The following is a 10,306-nucleotide window of genomic DNA, read 5'->3' on the forward strand; positions in this document are numbered from 1 at the left end:
TGAATTATGCACTGACCCTCTAATGAGTTTGTTTTAAGTTTGGTGTGGAGGAAGTTTTCAAGGGTCAAGAGAGGAGGATGATATAATATGATCAAGAAGAGTGAAAAGTCTAAGCTTGGGGATGCCCCCGTGGTTCATCCCTGCATATTTCAAGAAGACTCAAGCGTCTAAGCTTGGGGATGCCCAAGGCATCCCCTTCTTCATCAACAATTTATCAGGTTTCTTCTCTTGAAACTATATTTTTATTCGGTCACATCTTATGTACTTTATTTGGAGCGTCTGTTTGCTTTTGTTTTTGTTTTGTTTTGTTTGAATAAATTCATGCTTGTGTGGGAGAGAGACACGCTCTGCTGTTGCGTATGAACACATGTGTTCTTAGCTTTACTCTTAATGTTCATGGCGAAGGTTGAAACTGCTTCGTTCATTGTTATATGGTTGGAAATAGAAAATGCTGCATGTGGTAATTGGTATAATGTCTTGAATAATTTGATACTTGGCAATTGTTGTGCTCATATAGATCATGTTTAAGCTCTTGCATCATGTACTTTGCACCTATTAATGAAGAACTACATAGAGCTTGTTAAAATTTGGTTTGCATGATTGGTCTCTAGAGTCTAGATATTTTCTGGTTAAGGTGTTTGAACAACAAGGAAGACGATGTAAAGTCTTATAATGCTTACAATATGTTCATATGTGAGTCTTGCTGCACCGTTTTATACTTGAGTTTGCTTCAAACAACCTTGCTAGCCTAGCCTTGTATTGAGAGGAATTCTTCTCGTGCGTCCAAATCCTTGAGCCAAAATCCATGCCATTTGTGTCCACCATACCTACCTACTACATGGTATTTCTCTGCCATTTCAAGCAAATACTTCATGTGCTACATTTAAATAATTCAAAATCTATTATCTCTTATTTGTGTCAACGTTTTATAGCTCATGAGGAAGTATGTGGTGTTTATCTTTCAACCTTGTCATTTACTTCTGACAGACTTTCACCAATGGACTAGTGGCTTCATCCGCTTATCCAATAATTTTGCAAAAAGAGCTGGCGCGGGGTTCCCAGCCCCCAAATTAATCAACCTTCATTAATAATTCTCTTCACATGTTTTGCTCGATTCATCGGTAAGCAACTTAATTTTGCAAATAGACACTCCTTCATGGTATGTGAATGTTGGAAGGCACCCGAGGATTCGGTTAGCCATGGCTTGTGTAAGCAAAAGGTTGGGAGGAGTGTCATGCTGTAAATAATGAAACTAAAATACATGTGTAAACAAAAGAGAAGAGGGATGATCTACCTTGCCTTGGTAGAGATAACGTCCTTCATGGGAGCCGCTCTTGAAAGTCTGGTTGATAAGGTAGTTAGAGTACCCATTACCATTCGTTGACAACAACAAACACCTCTCAAAACTTTACTTTTATGCTCTCTATATGATTTCAAAACTTAAAAAGCTCTAGCACATGATTTAATCCCTGCTTCTCTCTGCGAAGGGCCATTCTTTTACTTTATGTTGAGTCAGTTTACCTACTTCTTTCTATCTTAGAAGCAAACACTTGTGTCAACTATGTGCATTGATTCTTACATGTTTACCTATTGCACTTGTTATATTGCTTTATGTTGATAACTATCCATGAGATATACATGTTACAAGTTGAAAGCAATTGCTGAAACTTAATCATCCTTTGTGTTGCTTCAATGCCTTCTACTTTGAATCTATAGCTTTATGAGTTAACTCTTATGCAAGACTTATTGATGCTTGTCTCGAAAGTACTATTCATGAAAAGTCTTTGCTATATGATTCAGTTGTTTAATCATTATCTTTACCATTGCTTCGAATCGCTGCATTCATCTCATATGCTTTACAATAGTATGATCAAGATTATGTAAGTAGCATGTCACTTAAGAAATTATCTTTGTTATCGTTTACCTACTCGAGGACGAGTAGGAACTAAGCTTGGGGATGCTTGATACGTCTCAAACGTATCTATAATTTCTTATGTTCCATGCTAGTTTTATGACAATACCTACATGTTTTGTTCACACTTTATATCGTTTTGATGCGTTTTCCGGAACTAACCTATTGACAAGATGCCGAAGTGCCGGTTCACTGTTTTACGGTGTTTTTGGTTTCAGAAATCCTAGTAAGGAAATATTCTCGGAATTGGACGAAATCAACGCCCAGCATCTTATAATTCCACGAAGCTTCCAGAACACCCGAGAGGGGCCAGAGGAGAGCCACAGGGGGCCCACATAGGGTGGCGGCGCGGCCCAAGGGGGGCGCGCCCCCCTATTGTGTGGCGCCCCCGTAACCCTTCCGACTCCGCCTCTTCGCCTATTTAAAGGTCCCTGACCTAAATCTTCGATACGAAAAAAGCCACGGTACGAGAAACCTTCCAGAGCCGCCGCCATCGCGAAGCCAAGATCTGGGGGACAGGAGTCTCTGTTCCGGCACGCCGCCGGGACTGGGAAGTGCCCCCGGAAGGCTTCTCCATCGACACCACCGTCATCTTCATCAACGCTGCTGTCTCCCATGAGGAGGGAGTAGTTCTCCATCGAGGCTAAGAGCTGTACCGGTAGCTATGTGGTTAATCTCTCTCCTATGTACTTCAATACAATGATCTCATGAGCTGCCTTACATGATTGAGATTCATATGAGCTTTGTATCACTATTAGTCTATGTGCTACTCTTGTGATGTTATTAAAGTAGTCTATTCCTCCTTCACGGTGTAATGGTGACAGTGTGTGCATCGTGTAGTACTTGGCGTAGGTTATGATCATAATCTCTTGTAGGTTATGTAGTTAATTATTACTATGATAGTATTGATGTGATTTATTCCCCCTTCATAGTGTAAAGGTGACACTGTGTATGCTATGTTAGTACTCGGTTTAAATTGCAAAGATCTATTATGCTCTAAAGGTTACTTAAATATGAATGCTTGAATGTTGTGGAGCTTGTTAACTCCGGCATTGAGGTGCTCTTGTAGCCCTACACAACGAATGGTGTTCATTATCAAACAAGAGTATATGTAGCACAAAGGAAGAGAACTTATTTATTATGTGATCAATGTTGAGAGTGTCCACTAGTGAAAGTATGATCCCTAGGCCTTGTTTCCAAATACGCAATCATCGCTTGTTTCTTGTTTCTTTGCATCTTTACTTCCTGCAATATTACTACCATCAACTGCACGCTAGCAAGCACTTTTCTGGCGCCGTTACTACCACTCATATACATCCATACTACTTGTATTTCACTATCTCTTCGCCGAACTAGTGCACCTATACACCTGACAAGTGTATTAGGTGTGTTGGGGACACAAGAGACTTATTGTACCGTGATTGCAGGGTTGCTTGAGAGGGATATCTTTGACCTCTTCCTCCCTGAGTTCGATAAACCTTGGGTGATCCACTTAAGGGAAACTTGCTGCTGTTCTACAAACCTCTGCTCTTGGAGGCCCAACACTGTCTACAGGAATAGAAGCGTGCGTAGACATCAGTACTTTATTCATCTGCTATATCAAAACCCCCTGAATACTTGTCTGTGAGCATTTACAGTGAATCCTTCATCGAAAATGCTTGTCAACACCTTCTGCTCCTCGTTGGGTTCGACACTCTTATTTATCGAAAGTACTACAATACAACCCCTATACTTGTGGGTCATCAGGAGGCTAGATGGTTTCGGCGTGTGCGTCGTCCGTTGTATCATCGATGTGTTGAGCCCTTGTGTGCTAGTGGTTGGCTGGGTTTAGCCCAAGTTGTATCTGTTTTAGCCCGGTTTTCCGTTAATTAACTGGGCATCTTTCTTCTTAATTAATGGATAGGCAAAGCTTTTGCCTCGTTTCAAAAAAAAAAGGTTGTTGCTACAGCAGTAAACAAAACAACACTGCTCGAAATTTCCAAGAATTGCTTCTCCGCGTAAGCAACGTGGAAATTGTAGAACCCTAGAGTTATGTGTTGAATTGCCATGACACAAGTGACGATGTGGGTGCTGTTGACTGGAGTTCTTCAGTTGCCGTATATATTTTCTTGATATCAATGTCAAGGTATCCAATCGTGATGTAGCCGTGGTCGAGGTGTGGTCGATGTCGTAGTCGTCATATATGGTGTAGCCGCATTCTCCTAAGACGTAATTTGTTTTGTAGGGTTTTAGATTTGGCGCGGCTGCGACAGGAATCTACAGCGGCGGCGGCAGTGGATCTGCAGCGGCGGGGTTTTGTGTCATTGTACGGCGGCGACGTAGAATTCAACGAAGATGTGTCGGCTCGGTGTAGTTCGGGTCGGTGCAGTGCAGATCTCATCATATTGGTGAAGTCATCCGCAGCCTGAAGTTTACCAGTATGTTGCTAGTTGACCCGACGTGTCTTGTGGTGTTTCCTAGAGCTGAGCCCGGCCAAAACCTCCTGACGAACGGTCCTCTTGTGTTCTCTAGTAGTTTCAGGTTGGCCAGAAAAATACACAGAGAAACCGGTGGAAACTCCTCTGCTAAACGAGGCCTTACGAGGCCAACAACCAATCATACATATGTACATACGTCGTAGGCTAGCTTGGCGGTGGGGCGGCGACGCCCTTCCTCAGGACTTCTCCGGCAATATTCACCTGCATTGTTGTTGCCACCTCCATGGTTCATTCCGGCCAGGGCGACGCCATCGCCCTCTTCAAATTTTAATTCTTACACATGACGGTAAATGACAAAAAAAATTAGCGTGGGTAAAAGGTAAAAGAGTTGGTAGGTTGGTTAGTAGGCGAACCCATGCTCCACGCAAGTGGCTCCAGGTGCGTGGAAACCCCGTAGGCATTGAGATAGTGGTTTCGCCAGAGTTGTCCTCGGACGCGAGGTCCTAGCCCCAGGGCCCAAGTCTACAATCGGTCAAAGGGCTCGAGAATCCGCTCAACCTAGACCAGCCTCCACAGGTTGCGGGTTAGTTGTCCAAGGGAAGCCAAGCTTAGACGTATGCACACCCGTGTTGGGCCGTGTCCGGTCGATGCAGCCCCTTGACGGTCATTGGAAGACTCTGGCATGGGCTTCGAGCCCACCAACCAAACCGTACCAACTCTTTGGCTCTCCTAAGCAGCTGGAGTCACAAGCGCTCACCACCGCGCTCGGCCGATACGGTGGCAGGGGCGTGCGTATTTAGGCTGGTGTTTTCGTTGCTTCGTTGCCGGTGTGGGACTAATCAAACCTCGTACTAAACTACTAATCCCATGAAAGATGGATTTCCTTGTGGAGGAGAAGTGAAATCGAAAGTTGGACCTCTTGACGGCGAACCGCTAGGGCTTCCGAGACGGCCGAGCGGCGGTGCGGCGAGATCCCCTGTGGCGGCGGCGCGTCCTGCTTGGTGCAAGCAATCGAGACGGCGGAAAACGGCGGAGGTGCACAAGGAGGGAAACGGCGGAAGACGGCCCGACCCGGTGTACTCCACGTCCAGCGATCCAGCCCCGACAAGCAGATCGCGCAGATCGCCTCGCTCTCATCTTCATCATCTGCTTCGCATCACTTCTTCTATATATGGAACTCTGCATGAACGGGGGATATGCATATGCGTTCTGGACGAATTTTCGAGGATATGACTATGTGAAGCTGGCATTGGATGTTTGGTCTGGTGCTATAGCTGACATGGAGAAGTCACAGTCACAAGATTTGACTCAAATTTTGCGATGTGGGATCGACCAGTATGACGCTTGCTATGAGAGTACTACATTCTGAGTCCGCCGCGGTCTGAATGAGATGACAGCTACACCTGTACTCGTCAAGATGATCACTACTGAAACTGCTTGCAGTAACATGCTTGTATCGGTGATGCCGTGATGGGAGCGTAGGCAAACTGTCCGAGGGGAGAAGATGCAGGAACCTGATCGGTCGCCACTGTCGATCAGCTCACTGACAGTTAGAAGAGGAGGTTCGTGCAAACAGCCGACGAACCATGCGAAGATAAACCAGGTTGACGCATCGTTTGATTGATGATTCACTCAGAGGCACAAGCGATGCTGCATTTTGTGGTATCCGTTGCAGGCTTGCAGCAGCTTGTAATACAAAACAGAACTTGGTTCAGGATGCAAGCTCATGCACTGAAGAAAGGCCTCGGTGCAAGCTCAGGAATGCAATCTTAAGTTCCGATTGCATGGATGTGGTAGCCAGGATGATGAACGACGTTCAGTCTCTCTGCATGGAGTTGCTGCAGCCATATCCACCTGCCGACTTGATTTCTGGAAATTCGGTTTGAACATGAACCTAGGGAAGCTGATTAATGCTATAGCTCATGAGTTTTTCTATGTTTGCAAAATGATCAGACCAGTCTGTTTGGTTTGACGATCCACCGGCATCCGTTAAAGATGTAAAAAAAAGAGCTAATTACACCTATAGTCCTACAACCTGTACATCATGTGAAGGTTTAGTCCTACTACTTGCAGAACGTTAAAATATAGTCCTACAACTTGTCTACTATGTGAAGATTTGGTCCTCAGTTAATCAAAAGATGACATGTGGCGTTATAGATTTTGCAAAAAGATCCTTCATATTTTTAATTTGCGCAAGTGAGCTCTGTGGCCATCTTAATGCGGGCCCCACCTGTCAGTTCCGCTGAAATAATAAAAATTACTGCGCGTGGCTGTGCTGGGTTTCGATCCCGTGACCTGCAGCTACACCCAAACGGTGTTTGCCACTAGACCAAGCATCATATGTGGGTTATGTTCTGCACGTATTGTTCTTATCAATAATTATGGCTCCTTTGATTCAAAGGATTTGCATAGGAATTGTGTAGGATTTAGTTCTTATGGGAAAAATTCCTATACATGTTGTTTGATTCATAGGAACATATCCTATAGGAAAAATTCCTATAGGAATCTTGTAGTGTAATTTCTATAGGAAAAAAGCATTAGCTCATACCTCATGGAAAAATTCCTTTGCTACAATCAAACAAACTTCATCTTCCTATAGGTTTTAAGTAGACATGCCATTCCAATCCTATACATTTCCTATTCCTATGCTTTTTCTATCCTTTAAATCAAAGGAGCCCTTAGGATGATTTTTTCACCACCCTTAGAAGACATGAAGCTACCCAATTTTAGCAGCACGCACATTTTTTGGGGTAAATTGTATAGCATGTAATTTAAGAAAATTAATGGATGAATGTTGTCGTTTTATCTTTGATTGTATATATATAAGATGGATGCATGTTTTCATTATTCTTGAGAGCTTTTAACCATCTATGGTAGCCAATTTAAGAATATAAAAAATAAACTATTCCGTTAAATGATTCTTGGGTCGACTGTGAAATACAAATGCATTGCCCTTTGTTCTAAACTAGTTTAGTGTATACAATTTTCGCAACTAAGCATTTTTTTAGAAACTTCATAGTGCCGATTTGTTATTGCAAACGCCATAAATAGATGTATTTTTTCCTAGCTTCGGAGCTGTCCATGAAGAATTAAGTAATGTACACCCCCATTTAGCTAGATCTAGAACATGTTTGTAAAACTTTATAGTGCACGATTCGTTATTGCAAGCCTAGATTTCATGAATAGATATATTTTCTCTGGCCTCAGAGTATTTTTTTATAAGTTCCCTTCTTATTGGGATGATAGAGAAATAACTATTTTTAAGTCGGCGCTAAGGACATTTTTTTGGAAAAGAATTATATTTGTACGTAAAATACATGAAAATATGTCACTTGTGAACTTTACTAGACACATTGATAACTACCTGGTAAAAATTATTTTTAAATCAACCGAGAAATCATCACCGTCTTTGATATATTGTCTAAATGTATTCTAGGTGTTTATAGTTGTGTATTCTATTTTTACTACAACTCGTGAAGTAAGTAAAATATAGGAGAAACATGGACACGTAAAATTTGTGAAAACATTAGTATTATATTTCATTTGATAAATATACATTAGATTACAAATACAATTCAACATATATACTATGTTATATGATAGAGTGTTTTGTCTTTAAATATTAATACAGAGTAAATTGAGTTTTAATATACATGTGGTAAATAATAGTTTTTCTAAAGGTTGTGTTTTTCTACTGTTTTATACTACTTACTACTTTGTATAAAAACATGTCTTCTCCATTCAAGCGGCCGATAATTTTTGTGTAGAAATTAGACCACCTATCATATGCGAAAATTTATCTTGTAAAAAGTATTATTTCTAACACTGAATTTATTTTTTTACAAAAGTCATTTTTTTATGAAATAACTTTGTGAACGCATAGCACCCAAAGATGTACGTGCAAATTTTTTTTTTTTTTTTTTTGAAATTCAAAATATGTGTAAGTGTCATCCTGGCGAGAAATAGCAAAAAAATCACTAAACAAATGTATAAAGCTATAAGGTCTTTAAGTAGAATATCAAGAAATGTATGGTTAGAAGGCAGTTCGTCTGTATCTTGCTTGTACGAAACCTCGTCCTAGCAAATAAAATTTTATTTGTTTCCTCTTACTTTTCTATCTAGCTATCTTAGATGAAATAAGCTAACGTCCTCATGTACATCACACCGAGCTTCATGATCTAGTGGCTACTGTGGGTTACTGGAAACACTAGATCGCGAGTTCGATACTCTGTAGGCGCGTATTTTATTTTATTTTTTCGGATACGCATTGACAGGTGGGACCCACATGTAAGAAGACGTCAAGGGTTCAATGTGCCAGCTAAAAATATTAGGGGTGCTTCTGCAAAAACTGTTATGCCACATGTCAGATTTTGATTGATTGAGGACCAAATCTTCACATGATTTTCAAGTTGTAGGACCATAACTTCACACTTTGCAAGTAGTAGGACTAAACCTTCACATGATAGACAAGTTGTAGGACTATAGGTGTAATTAGCTCTAAAAAAAAAGATCGTTTCAGCAAGCAAGCTGGGTTTTAGAAAAGTTCATCGCGAAGGACACTGAAAAGCAAATACGAAAAGGCAACATCATCATCATCATCGAGTTAATTTTCTCTTTGGCACGCATGTCTTTCAGAGAGCATGCACCTATCTTTCAGCAAAAGTCCTTTGTTACCAGGCCATGAAAAGACTTGGTAAATAGGTATGCCCTGCACGGCTGCATCCAGCAACAAGAACAAAACCGCAAAGCTGCACAGCGTACTTGCTGTCGAATTAGTTTTATTGATTTGAAACGAAGCGCGCTGTGCCCACACGAGCATATGATTCAGAGTCCCTCCTGACCTCCCAGAGGAATCATCATCGTCAGGAGAAGAATGGAAAGCAGAGCAGCATCACCAGTACGTCAAGTCCTCGATGAAGAAACCCTAAGGCAGTGTTTGGATGCTTAGAATTGGGCTCTGAATTGGGGAATCTGGAATTGAGGGCCTAATTCTACCGTTTGGTTGTCTTTGGTATTCGTCTATGGAATTGTAGTCCAATTCCGAGCCCACCCCCGCACCAGGCTAACTTACCCCTTCGCGAATTCAGACCTCAGCACCTCCGTATTCATCTCTGAATCGGAGCAGCGCTTCGCTCCGTCCCGAACAGGCCAGCCACGCGAGAGACGAGCGCCGCCGCCGGCCAGTAACTTCGCCGCCCCACCCCTGTCCCCGCCGGCCAGCCGAGCGCCGCCGCCGGACAGCCGAGCGCCGCCGCCAGCCAGACGAGCGCCGCCATAGATTGTCTCGAGGGCTGGTAGGCCGGCATAGAATCCATCGGGGACTCCGACGAGGAAGGAGTTAGAGCCGAGATCGATGGTGCGGAGGTACTGCAGGGGTGTGGGCAGCACAGGGAGTCTGCCGGAGAGCTCGTTGAAGCTGAGGTCGAGGTTGGACAGGAAGGTGAGCTTGCTTAGATCGGAGCCGTCGAGATGGCCCTGGAGGCCGGCGTGGCTGGCGACGATGGAGGTGATGCGGCCATCTTGGTTGCAGCTCACGCCCGCCCAGGTGCACGGGTCGGAGGATTTGACATCCCAGCCGGTCGACTTGGCGATGGCTTGCATGGCCGCAGCGTCTATGGGGTTGGCGGCCGGCCGGGGCCCTCGCATCTCCGGCCTCCCCTGCACCAGCTCGCCGGCCGGTGGTCTGCTCCCCTTGCCCCCATTTGCACTTCGATTTTGCGGATTTGGTGGAGAAGAAGAAGTGCTGATTCAAGAAATTTTGCAATTCCACACAATGTGCATCCAAACAACATTTAGAATTCCATTGATCTTTTGATTCTATAGCTGAATACCACGTGCATCCAAACAACATTTGTGGTATTGAATTGAATTGGTTGATTTGGTTTTCCATTGCCAATTCAATTCAGAGCCCAATTCATTGCAACCAAACACAGCATAATGGAAAACATAAAAGTTGGGGAACAAGAGGCCTAGAGAG

Source organism: Lolium rigidum, chromosome 4, assembly GCF_022539505.1.
Source record: "Lolium rigidum isolate FL_2022 chromosome 4, APGP_CSIRO_Lrig_0.1, whole genome shotgun sequence".
Taxonomy (NCBI): domain Eukaryota; kingdom Viridiplantae; phylum Streptophyta; class Magnoliopsida; order Poales; family Poaceae; genus Lolium; species Lolium rigidum.